We start from the raw sequence: 13,889 nt of genomic DNA, 5'->3' as shown, positions 1-13,889 counted from the left end.
GCCCAGAGGCACTTCAGTAGGAGTTGAGAGGGCAAAGAGTGTTGCTTGCTCACATTTTTCCAACAAATTTTACAAGCGAGTCCAAAGGTTTCGGCCACTGTGGATTATCCCAGCCTATCAGGCTACTGAGTCCAAACTGACAAGTCAAATGCTGGGGCCATACATTATTTGGATATGCTAAACAACTAAATCTGTAGTGTTGCAGTCAAAACCTGTTGGGTTTCTAGTTATTTGAAAGCAGCAGCAGGTTAATGTTAGGCCTGCGGATTAAGAGCAAAGTGAAGATTAGAGCTGAAGTTCGCAGGAAGCTGCCCATCAACAATAAAGTATTATACCCATTTTTTACAGTCTTGTCACAGGACAGACCATTAAATATCTGCCACAGACTTACAAAACAAGATGTTTGGATTTGGTTTGCTGACATTCTGAAAATATGGCTAAAATATGACGGGAATCTAGGAGCAGTGTGTATGTCAGTGTGTGTCCTGTTGTTGTGTGTGGGCTCAGTCTCTTCATGGAGATCTATTTCAATGCCTTCACTGACAAAAAAGTAATGTTTCGGGCGCAGCAGTCATTGGTGTTTTTGAAATATCAACTTATAAATATGCTGATAGCTTTTCCTCCTCAAAATGGATTTAAATCATCTGCTGCTGCGCGCATGTGTGTGTGTGCATGTGTGTGTGCGTGTCTGTCTGAGATGAGGAGAGGGTCATCAGCAGTGCTTATATTTGCCATCCTCATCCCCTAAGACACACACAAACAGACTGGCTCTCAAACACACACACACACACACATGCCACACACACACACACACACACACACACACACACTTTGTCTGCATGGCCTTTTCCCTTCACGACACTGGTTGCCAGCAGCAACATGCCCCGAGCTGATAAACTTTATCAACCGACACACACCTGTGCTTGTGCGCAACCACGCACACACCGTTCACACAAACATGTGCACAGGTCTGCAAAGGCACACTTCTTGCTTTGCTCTCTTGACAAGGTAGACTCCTGCTACTGCAGTGTGTGTGCGTATATGCGTGCGTGTGTGTGTGTTCATGTGTGTGGAAACCGTATAAATGATGTTAAAGGGCCTGAGGTGACAACAATACACTCCTGGCTTGAGTACACGACACACATCATTGCACACTCACAAACTCACAATGACAAACACTTAAGGAACACACAAAAACACGAACGCGCACACAAATGGTTACACACATAAAAATAAGAAGGCAGATGAAGTGAACATGAATAAAGGCTTGTCATTATCACTGCAGAAATCAATGTGTGTGACTGTCTGGCTCGCTCTGTGTGTGCCCCATCTACTCTTCACACTGTGTGTGTGTGTATGTGTGTGTGCCTGTGTGCAGTGCAGCATGGTGGCTCAGTGGTTAGCACTGTCACGGCAGAAGGTCCTGTGTGGGTTCCTCCACAGCTCTGGTTTCCCCACAATCAAAAGCATATATGGTTAGGTTGATTCTCCCATCAGTGCCCTTGACCAAGGCACCGGCTCAGAACTGGAGCTGGTCCCCGGGTACGGCACAATGGCCGCCCACTGCTCCTAGTGCTCATGATGGGTTAAATACAGAGATCAAATCTGACTATACGTTGTGCTGTGTGTGACTGTATGTCTGATCTGAATTTGGTCACAGGTGAGGATGGAACCTCAACCTCAACCTGATGTAAATCAAGAAACTCTTCCAGCTTTAAATCACATTTTATACAGCAAACGTCGTTATGTAACACAGAATAAATTCAGCTTTTCTTCGTCTTTAAATGAAAAAAGGACTGAAACATGTTGACATGCTCAAACTAAGTATTGTGTTGGTATTGCAGCTGAAACTCAGGTTTTGCATTAACACTGATATTGAAAATTTGAAGCAAAATTGATGAAACAGCGTACGCCTGCTGTTCAAACAATGCTCTCACTTTCAGTTAAAAACGAAAACAGTACAGCTTACTGACACAGACTGATTCGCTGGGTAAAACCACAGTGAACTGCGGCATGTTATTTATATACGACATGTTGTCCATGTCTCCATACCCAAAGGTTCCCAACTCTGCTGTGATCACAGTGTGTGTGTGGACGATCCATCTGTCCGTCTGCCACTGCGTGACGTACGCAGGAGGACGTGTGCAGATGCTGCTTTGGAAATAGCTTATAGTTTGATTTAAATTTCGGAGTAAAGTATTCTGTTAATGTGTCACAGTGTGGGAAAAGAGGAATACAAGAGAAAATTTTAAAATTAAACCAACTTAGCGGATATTCTGATTAATTTAATTACACATCAACTGTGACTGTGTGTAAACAAAGTAAAAACTGTCCAGAAGTCATGGTCATTGTTAAGAGGCTCCATAATGGGACACAGAAGAGCTAACATTCAAAACTACAACCTTTCAGATGATGTTTGTTTTCAGTGCATTCAAGTTTTTTTCTATTCTAAAAGTTTCTTTTAGTTTTACAGCAGGAAAAGAGGCATCATGGAGGCGAGGTCAGGAAGGTTACTTTCTCGTTTTGCTTCATTTACAAGGTTTCCTATCCACTGTAAACACACTTGGGAGCACATACACCGCAGCTTCCTGTTTCAACCTTGCCGAGGGACAGGCTTTACGTGACTCAAACTTACAGATAAAGAGAAAAAATAATGTATTTCTCTTGTAATTTGGGGGGGGGGGATTATACGTGAAAAAACATCGGCCGCTGATTCTTAGCAAGTCTTCGTGACAGTCGGAAACGTTACGGTGATGAACACCAGTCACTCTGCTTTTGTCACTCTGTCAACCTTTCTGTCAGTCACTCTGTCAATGTCAGCTAGGTAGCTAGCACCGCATGGAGGGAAAACCGGCATCAATCAGGCTCTGTCACAGCGAGGCCCATTACTTTAGAGGGATTATGATATCTGAGTTCGCCGTCTGTGCACTAACAGACTGAGAGACAAATAAATGTTGAACTTCTGAAAAGTGCCTCCATTAGCGCCTCATCCAGCTCATCTAACTGTGCAAATATTTGCAGTCATAAAGCCTGTTGTTTCTGAATCGAAAGTACTTGCACGTATTGAGAATATCGAGGACCTTGATGGTTTTTATCTGCTCGCATATACAAACACACACACACACACACACACACTCACAGAGGTGTGGCCTTCAGGAAGGCATTAAGGCAGATGAGTGTGTATTAAGGACTCAAACATAAATGAATTGGAAAAGAACGGAAGAGGATATCAGCACAATGGCATTCATTCAGTGTGGATGGTGTTAATTTCAAATAATGTGTGTGTGATCCCATCAAGGTGCCATCCTGATGCCAGTTTGCAGCCTAGCAGCGTCATGGAAACACACACTTATATGCATACTCACAAATACATGTTAATAGCCTTCCTTCAACCACACACACACACACACACACACACACACACACACACACGCACACCTACGTACATCTTGCAATCCAGCCCCCCCCAACCTTGCTCTTTTCATCACAGTGCCACAGTGACCCTGACTGGTACAAAAGCGGTACTGCAGCGCCAGGATGTATGACCGGCATACAGTGTGTGTGTGAGTGTGTGCACGCACTTGTGCATGTGTGCGTGTGTGTGTACTGTAATTACTAGAGAAGATAAATCTTGTTAATGAAACAGACGGAAAGAAGAGGACTCTAGAGAGGGAAGGGAGGAGCAAGAAGAAGAGAGATGAGGGGAGAAGGGGAAAGAGGGAGGAGGGGGAGACAGACAACAGGGAAAGCAAATGGAGAAGGAGAGGAAGAAAAAGGGGTAGTCAAGAAAGAATTAAAGGATATGAAGACGGAAGAAGAAACGAAGGAAAGGAGAGACAGGTCTGAGGGGAATAGCGTAAGGGGAAAAAGTTGACTGTCACGTTTTGTTTCATTGCATCATATATCAGTATTGAGAGAGTGACGCAGAGGAGGAAGACGAGGATGGCAGGGGAAGAGAAAGATGGAGAAAGAGAGACAAGTGAGCGCCGACAGAGGGGAGGAGGGGGAGACAGATGAGGAAAGAAAACAACCTGGAGAAGCTGCATTTCCTTAAGAAAATATGTGCGCGAGTGTGCTGGCTGAGTTTGAAGCGCTGGAGTGTAACTGGTCGTGCATATTAATACAGACAGAGTGTGTGAGGTGTCTATTGGAAGGACACTGAATAAGTACGTAAAGCCTGCGAGACACATAAGGTATAACAGCCTGTGAGGAGCAGGCAAGCAGGCAAGAAGACCCTGGAAAGCAGAACAGTGAAGAGAGCATCATCTTCTTGGAGTGCAATCTTTATAACAGACCGGGTGATGAAAAGAAGTAAAGAAAGAGAAGCCAAACACAAGTAGCGCACACATATTTCATGGTCCCTGGCACTCTAATTTACCTCACATATGCATTCAAAGTACACTTACCACAGGCAGTAATGCCAACAGGTTCATGGCTTTTAATCATACAAAAAAAATGTACAAGTGCAATAACAAGCTCCGACAAGAAAGCCACTCAGACCGCCAAGGCCAATGGCTCGTCTATGATGTGCGAGCCTGCAAAAGGCGCTGCAGTTGTGGCCATGTTACAATTGCTGTCCCTGAGCGCTCCACAGCGAATGACGTTCGAGCAGCTACCCCAGAGGATGAACTTTACTACCATCTGCTGGATTTGAAGATATATGGCATGTTTCCCCACCAAGGCCGAATTCCATCAATCTTGCAATGCTAATGAAAGTGAAAAATCACTTGTGCATCCAAAATTTAAAAGGTTCCTCCTTGGCCCACGCTACACCCTCGCACCAAGTTTCAGAAAAATTATCAGTTTTGACGAAATCCTGCTGACAGACAAACAAACCGAACAAAACACATACGATCCTTGGTGGAGATAAACATAAGCTGCTACTGTTATTATTATTACTCTGACCACTGATTAGGGAAAAACTGAACAAACTAAAGAACGATGCACATGTAGTCCACATCTCCATGACAGCCAAATGTGACCCCGTTGGTACTGCTTTACAAGCAGTTAACCTTTTCAGATTTGATGTCCTCCCTCACCCTGCCCCCTATGATATATATCAAATAAAGTCTAAAATGTGTAAGAATTTGCTTTGAAAATACTTCAGCTCAACTATATTGTCTGTGAATTGTAATTCCTCAACATGAAGACCTAAATACTGTATTTAAAGGCTTCTCCATTCAGCCATTGCCAGGGATACAATCCTGGTGGAGACACCCTGAATCACTTCTTTATGAATTTATTTAAAAGCCTAAAATGAGAAGGAATTCAAATACGGAGAGTATAAAACTACTTCAGTACTGTTAATGTTCCATGAAATGGCAGACAGCCTGAAATATTCAGGTGTACAGATGAGCAAAAATTGTGATGGCTGTTTAACTTTGAGGTGTTTAAATTTGCCAACTTGCTCCCAAAAGCCTGGAAAAGATTAATTTTTTGATCAGTACTAACTCAGTGCTGCATGGAAAACGTTTCTATCTGATTTATGAATTCTCCTGTGATCACTGGCGGTCTGAGGATTTGATTGTGAAAGATTTCTCACAACAAGATGCACATCTGAACATCAACAGGCAACGAGCAGACCTCAACACATGGACAGCGCGGGCTCTGTCCATGGTGCTGAATGTCTCTGCGTGGACCTCACCCGCTGACAAAGGCGAACAAACCCACGACGAGCAGCAGCATCCTATCAGCATTGCACAGCAGCGATGTGTTCATTCACACAGACAGCCACGGCGGGCCGGTAAAACACCCGGAAAGCCACAGCGGAGAGCGGGAGCGTGTCTGTCTCACCTGGTCTCTGAAGAAGACGTTGCATCATTCATGGTGGACATAAGACACCACTGATACTTCGGTTAAGTGTCTAACTCCTTCAAGTCCATGTCGTCTGACCCGTCCTGTTTTTCTACCTGGGCTTGAGTCCAGTTTCAGTGTAGCTCCAAACTTTCTCCTCCTCTCCAAAAGTCCAGAAAGCCACCTGTCGACGCGGCTAACTACCCGGAAGTGTCCTCCCTTAAGCGCCGCATTGTTAGCTAGCTGCTAGCAATGCTAACACTCGCTAACACGCAGATTGTTTCCGTGACTAACTGTCTTTGGTTTCTTTAGCTCCTGTCCACCGTTTTTTGACCTGTTGTCCACTCGTGGATCACAGTTGTTGCTTCTAGTTTAGCTAATTACTAATCAAGACGTCCCAGCTTCACCTGGCGGTTCACACCAACGACTGACGAGTACACAAGTGTTAAACTCAAAATGTACTTAAACTACACAAAGTTACAGTATGCATTATGCAGAGTGGTTCATTTATAAATAATCTATACTTTAGCACTAGTTTCGGTCTGTAATTATGGATGTACTTAATTAATAAGCATAATTTTAATTTTCCAGCCAATAAAAATGAAACTGATTTTATTATTTTACATACTGCTGGGTTTCAACACAATCTATCATATATTAACTATTAATGATACATCATAGTTTTTTTTTCTTTATTATATTCTGCAATATTAATCAGAATCTGCACAGTAACAAGTAATTAAAGTCAATTTGATAGAGTAAGAAGTACAACATTTGCCTCTGAATTGGAGGAGAAGTAGAAAGTAGCCTGTGGGCTGATGGAATTACTCAAGTGAAGTACAAACACCTCACAATTGTATTTAAGTGCAGTACTTGAACTTACTTAAGTAAATGTACTTCACGTGTTACTTTAAGTTGATGAAAACTGGAGAAAAAAATGACCACAATGAAGTAAAAAGCACAGTACAAAGACAATAAATGGTTTATTCTTCACAGAAGAAACATGGTGTCTCTTGGTTTTGTCTTGGTTACTTGAGTTGGTGGGTGGGCAGATTATCAGCCCTCATGTCTCTGTCAAAAGTGTCTCCCTCATAAAAGCTCCCACATCATGACCACTGCTTCAGCTCGATAATCTAATTTCGGTTTTGTTTATAGTTGAATGAATCCATATGTTGATCTAAAGAAAATTAATATACAACTGTTTTGATTAATTATTATTCATTTGAGTCCATTTTCAAGCAAAAGTGTCAAATATTCGCTGCACTATACCGTAAATCTTACAAACAAGCAGTGACCTGGGTTCTGGGAAACTGATGATATTTTCCACAATTTCCTGGCATTGTGTGGAAAAGATGATGAATCAATGAAATGGGAAAATAACTGAGAGATTAATCAATCATGAAAATTATTGCTTGTTGCAAACCTAATTCAATTTGCTTTCCAGTGGGGTCTGCCGGGGTCCAGAGGGGCACAGGATAGCATGTGTTATATTATCTTGGTTTATCTTGTATGATGCTCAACGATCGTGGCTCCTCATAAACAGTCTTTCACAGCATGAGTGACTCCACTGGCTGAAGTGTCACCAGCAGGGCTGAGACAGGGAATTAAGGCTTTGTGGCCATTTTGTAAAGTAAGTTTTTGTCCTGGTTTCATCCATAAAATCTAAAAGTTTGAGGTTCTAAAAGGTCAAAGTCAAATATACCTTTATAAGAATAATCACAGCACAACGATTTGAAATTTGACTTATCCAACTTGTTCAAGCAGAAGAATACAAAGTCTGCCATCTAGACACACAGGCTCACTTTCCACATGTACACCCTTTGAAAAGTGTGTGTGTGTGTGTGTGTGTGTGTGTGTGTGTGTGTGTGTGTGTGTGTGTGTGTGTGTGTGTGTGTGTGTGTGTGTGTGTGTGTGTGTGTGTGTGTGTGTGCACCCTGGTAAAATTGAACTGTCATGGCCAGAATGGGCACTTTGATCATTTTGTGTTCACAGGAGAGGAGAGGAGAAGAATGTAGAACAGCTGAGTTGAAAGGAAAGGAAAGGAAAGGAAAGGAAAGGAAAGGAAAGGAAAGGAAAGGAAAGGAAAGGAAAGCCAGAAGGAAGGAAGGGAGAGCAGAAACGAGAAAAGGAAACAAAGGAAAAGAAAGGAAAGAAGACGGCGGGGAAAGAAAGACAGAAGGTGAGAGAATAAGGTGAGAGGAAGGAGCGGGGAAAAGAAAGGGAAGAATAGAAGAATGGAGGAAGAAAGTACAGGAAATTAATAAAAAGGCTGAGGGGAAGAGGTTAAAGGTGGAAAGGAAAGCAAATGGGGAGGGGCAGGAGAAGGGGGTGAGAGAAGAAAAGACCAAGGATGGGAGGAAAGAAAACATTAAATACATTAAGGAGAGGAGAGAATTGGAAATGAAAGGACGGGGGAAGAGAAAGGGAGAGAAAAAGTGTGGAGGAAAGGCCAGCACAGAAGATGAAATGGAATGGGAATAGGATGAAGGAGAGGAGAAAAGAGGAGAGGAGAAAAAGAAAGAAAAGAAGCAGAAAGGTGAGGAAAGGAAATGAAACGAGAAGAGAGTGAAGAAAAATGGAAAGGAGACAACAGCAAAGGGAAGAGAGGAAAGGAGAGGAAAAGAGGAGAGAGGAAGCGAGAAGAATTGAGAAGAGCTGAGTGGAAAGCAATGCAGAGCAAAGGGGAGGAGTGGAGGGGGCAGGAATAAAAAGGAGAGAATGAAATAGGTAAGAAAATGAGGAGAAAAATGGGCAGGAAAAGGAAAGGAGAAGAAAAAAGTACAATGGAAAAAAGAAAAAACTGAAGACGAGGGAGAGAAGAAAGAAATGGGGGCGAGGACGAGGAGAGGAGACAGAAAGAAAGCATATTGATAGAAGGAACGGATAAGGGATGAAAGCCGTCTTTCACTGAGTGATGAGGATGTACTCACATCACACGCTACTTACCCAGGATTCATAGCGTGAGATGAGTTCCCAGCATCCCTTTCATCTCCACAACACCCAGAAGTGGTCCATCAGAAAAAAGCCTGGGGAGACACTCAGTCGCAGACAGTCACACATGTGGACACGCGAAACACACAAACACACACACACACACACACACACACACACACACACACACACACACTCTAACAGACATTCGAATAAAGACACACACGCGTGGATCGCATCCCTTTGTTTTTCCACACACACACAAGAGAACACAATTATTCTCACACACGTTCATTTTCCATTCCCATACAACTAAGCAGACACGCTAACTGTGCTCGCTCACACACACACACACACACACACACACACACACACACACACACACACACACACACACACACACACACACACACACACACACACAAAAGCAGACGCAAACGGGCACTACAAAGTGGTCAGCTGCCTCACCGTATCCGCAGTGATCACACGAGCCACTCGCCATGGCGTTTGATTTCTCGGTTGGCGAGGTTGCATGAACAGTCTGTCAGAGTCTTACAAGAGTGGAAAAAAAAAAAAAAAAGACAAAAGTGTGTGGGGGTTTTTTACGCGTGTGTGTAGAGTATGTGAGTTTAAAGGGATAGCTCGACATGCTTATTCCCTCTCTGGAGGAGAGCTGAGTTGAGTTGAGAGGATCGATACCAGTCCAATGTCTGCATGCCCCTCTGCTGTTGCTGTACTTTCTGTCTACAGGGCTGAAGACCAATTAGGACCTTAATCAGCGGAATGGGACACACCTCGGCTCAGTTTGCCACATGCATGCAGTATAAGCCAGAGCAGCAGCCACTCTACACTACTGACTGTACAGATTCCTCCATCTTATTATGTTGTGGTAAATAAATTACTTTATTTAATCTACCTGTGTGTCCTTTTTTCTCTGCAGTCTAAGAACTGTCCAGTCACCCAGTTTTTTCCTTCATAGTGTTCCTCAGAGTAGCTCATTTTCCCGCTGTGCTTTCTGTCACGGCCTTTGTTGGTGAAATGGGTAATTTGTGAATTCAGTGTGCAGCGTGTCCAGAGTTTGTAGCAGAGCAGTAAGTTGCAGAAAGCACTACAGAGAAATGTTTTGGACAGGTATAATCTGCTTTAAGAAAGAATCGCCTGTGTTTTTGTGGCTTGATTCTGTAGGTGTTTATAGATATTGGGTGGAGGGGTGTCTGTAAATGCTGTTTATTGTACCTCTAACTTTGTTTTTCGGGGCTTACTGTGGAGAGGGTTGTATAAGACTACGGGCAGCAGCTAGCCAATCTCTGTCTAATGACAATATAAACCACTTACAACCATGTCTTAAGTCCACTAAAAACACGTCTTGTCACGTTTGTTTAATTGTACAGCTGACACATAAACTACTGCTGAACAGAATATTGTCATTTTCACACTTCAGGTGTTAATTAGTGAGCTTTAGGGCTGCTGGTACTGTAGCTTTGGACAGAGCCAGGCTGGCTGTTTCCAGTCTTGCTAAGCTACACCATCTGCTAGCTGTAGCTTCATATTGAATGGGCAAGTATGACAATGGCATCAATCTTCTCATTTAACTTTCCATATCTCTCAAAATGTCAATGTGTTCTTCTCAGAATTGAAGTTTGTTTGCTTCTGTCTCTACAGCTGATTCTTCTTTGTGGCTAAATAAATTACACATATCATTTATATATCATTTATCAGGGGATATACTGTCATATTTGCACAGAAAGCAGAAACCAATTTCCTGTTGTGTTAATTTTCTCCGTTTGAGAGGGCACAGATTTCCCCTGTGTTCATTTCCCAACTGCGTGTGTGTGTGTGTGCATGCGTGTGTGTGTGTGTTTACAGACTGTAACTACACTCATGGCTGCCCCAGCGAGAGAACATCAGATGTCTCTCCATCTCCCCTCCACTATCTCTCGCTCGGTGCATCTGTCCCTTCGGCCCTCCATCGTGCCTTCCCTCCATGATCCACCCCGTCTCTGCATCGCCACAACAAGAGCCACTCCAACCAAATTGACACACATGTCGAGATGAAGAAATTGGGAGAGGAGGGAGATGGGAGGAGGGTGACACGGAAAGGGAGAAAGAAGTAGGGTGAGGTGTGGAAAAACAAGGTGAGGTGTGAAAGAGTAAAAAGACACAGAGAAGCGAGACAGAGCGCAGGAGAGGAGAAGGGAGAGATGGAGGAGGAAGTGAAGGGGAGAACAGGAGGAGAAACAACCGAAGCTTTACACACACACACACACACACACACACACACACACACACACACACACACACACACACAGAATAGAGGCCAGCAGTGTGTGAAAGTGTCACATCTGAGCGAAGCCTCAGCAGAGCGAAAGAGCAGCCGCACTGAAAAACAAAGAGAAAGATAGAAAGAGGGTGAAGAAGCAGAATGTGAGCGAGTTTATATTTCCTGTTTGTTTTTAATGCACATTTTGAATGTGCACCCATGTCTATGCTTGAAGAAACACATAAAGTTCAAAAAGTTTTGGGTGGAAAACTTATTGCCACGGCTCGGATTTGTAAAAATGTGACAGACAGTCTTCGGCTGCGTTCCAAATCACATCCTTCTTTCTCTTTTCTTTCTGCAGCTGCTCTTACAGTACACAACAGTTGCATGCAGCATGAATTTAATTGGGATGTATTCAGATGTACTAAATCTTTTTTCTGCAACACTAAATAGTATGGTAGCAAGTGTACTGGAACGCAACACTGGTTTGATTTCTTCCTCTTATATTTCTAACAGTGAATGCAGCATTGCTGTGTTGCTGTCCCTGACTGTTGCATGCCTTCACTCTAATTTAAAGCTAAAAGTAAGGACAGACATCTTCACTTTTCTCTTTAAAGGAGAAAGTCAGGCGATTTGGCAATGCAGACCTGGATGGTAACCATCTTTACATCTCCATTGCCTCACTTCTCTTGTGGGCATGTGATGCATTACCTCCCGATCAATGAGACAGAAAGAGAGTCAGCCTTAATGTGACAGCACTGGCTAGGGCACCACTATCACTATGGATCACTATCAGAATCAGCTGCTAATCCAGCCCTGGCAATAGTGTATTATAAAAGCTGTAGACAAAAAAACACTTGGTATGTGGACAGAAAAACTATTTAGAGCGTATTGTGCTCTTTATGGTGAGAACAAACACTGCTTTTCCACCTTTGGTTCAAACTTCTTTAAGATATTTCAGTCTCTTTGAGGGGACAACAAGCAGGGATGAGGTGATACACAAAAAGTCCAAGATCAAGGCTTCAGTCCAGGTGTCTCACTGCAGTCACCTCGTGCCCAACAGATGCCGTGTGGATATGTGGTTATTCCTGCAGGCAAAACTAGTGTCAACAAGCATGTCCTCCGGGTTCCTCTTCTCACACGAAAAGCCAAGAAGGAGGCCAACTGATCAAGTTTGATCACAGTTACAAGCTCAGATAATAAAATCACTTGGTTTCATGAATAATTATTTAAAAATGTGAGGAAAATATATGTATTTGGAAAGAGAAATATCAAGCAGAGGGAGACAGAAAAGGCTACAGAGAGATGAAAAAAAAAAAATTCAACTTTACTGGCATTTTTTAAATGATTAAATGATTTTGGCTAATGTACATTAAGCTTAAACATTTACAGGCAGCTATTGAATTAAAACTCATCATGCTGCGCGGCCTCTGCATATGAAGCTACCGTCTTAACCTGAGAGTGCATGTGGACAAAATGGAGGGCGAAGGAGAGAAAAAGAAAGAGTTGACTGGTGCTTTGAAGAGTTCCTGCTGTTGTGCCTGGAGGTGACTTTGTCTCTCTCTCTGAGCTTGTGTGTGTGTGTGTGTGTGTGTGTGTGTGTGTGTGTGTGTGTGTGTGTGTGTGTGTGTGTGTGTGTGTGTGGTTTGGTCTCTCAGATCACTGGATAGATGGCTGACAAGTCAAATGAGGCTATGTCCATCCTCTGCCCTCCTCTCCTTTTCTGCTTCCCTTCTCTCTGCCTGTCTCTCTCTCTCTCTCTCTCTCTCTCTCTGCCTGTCTCTCTCTCTCTCTCTGTCTCTCTCGCTCAGCTCGCTCTCTCAACTGTGCGACAGATAATTGACATACTATCAGCCAATGACCTTGTGTCGCAGGCGAATCCCCACCAATTAAAAATTGGGCCATTTCCTTGTCAACCCAGCATAATGGAAATTCATACGGTCCACAATCTAAATGAGCCAGCTACACATACTCACACACACGCTCGCGGGCACACACGCATGCCTGCAAACATGCAAACACACACCTGCACACTCACACGGAAAAGGTAATTGTGAGGTAATAGATGTTCGCCATACATTAAGCCAAGCATGTCAAATACCAGCAAGAGAAAGACCTATAAGAGCCAATGAAACGATGTACACAGAGAGGTCAGTGTGTGTGTGTGTGTGTGTGTGTGTGTGTGTGTGTGTGTGTGTGTGTGTGTGTGTGTGTGTGTGTGTGTGGTTAACCTTGGAGGACAGTAGAAGGGTATCCAACTAACTTCTCAACTCACTCAATCACAAAGAGACAGAGCGAGGGTGGCTGCAGACCGACAGAGGGAACGAGAAAGATGGAGTGAGACAGACGGAGAGTGACAGAGAGAGAGAAACAGTGGCAGAGACAGAGGATGACACGGAGACAGATTGAAAGAGGTTAAAGATTCAGATAGACGGTGAGAGAGCGGGGCAAAGAGGGAGAGATGGGACAAATTAAAAAGAAGAGTGAGGGAGAGTGGCAGCGTTAGAGAGAAATCCTCAGCGTGTTTGTGTGTGGGGGGGTCACTTAATTACATGGAGGAAGAGAAGGAAGGAAAGAAAGGAGGAAGGAAGGAAAGAAGAAAGAGGGAGGAGGCAAAGAACAAAGAGTGGGAGGAATGAAGGATGAAGGAGAGGAAAGTGGGTCAGAATGATGGAAGGACAGAAAGAGCACTGCAAGGAAAGAAAGAAGGAAGGAAGACCAGAACCATGGAAGATGTGACGGAAGTAGGGAAGGAAGTAATGATGAGAGGGAGGAAGAAACAAAGGAGACAGGATCTGTAATGATTTTATAAATGGAAATATATGGGGGGTGTGGGTAATGACAAGAATGGCAGGCAGGTGGGAAGAGAGGAAGGAAAGAAAGAATAAAGGAAGCAAAGAGCAAA

The sequence above is a fragment of the Chaetodon trifascialis genome, chromosome 17 (assembly GCF_039877785.1).
Source record: "Chaetodon trifascialis isolate fChaTrf1 chromosome 17, fChaTrf1.hap1, whole genome shotgun sequence".
Lineage (NCBI taxonomy): Eukaryota > Metazoa > Chordata > Actinopteri > Chaetodontiformes > Chaetodontidae > Chaetodon > Chaetodon trifascialis.
The sequence above is the reverse complement of the archived record's forward strand: the minus strand, read 5'-3'. Positions refer to the sequence as shown.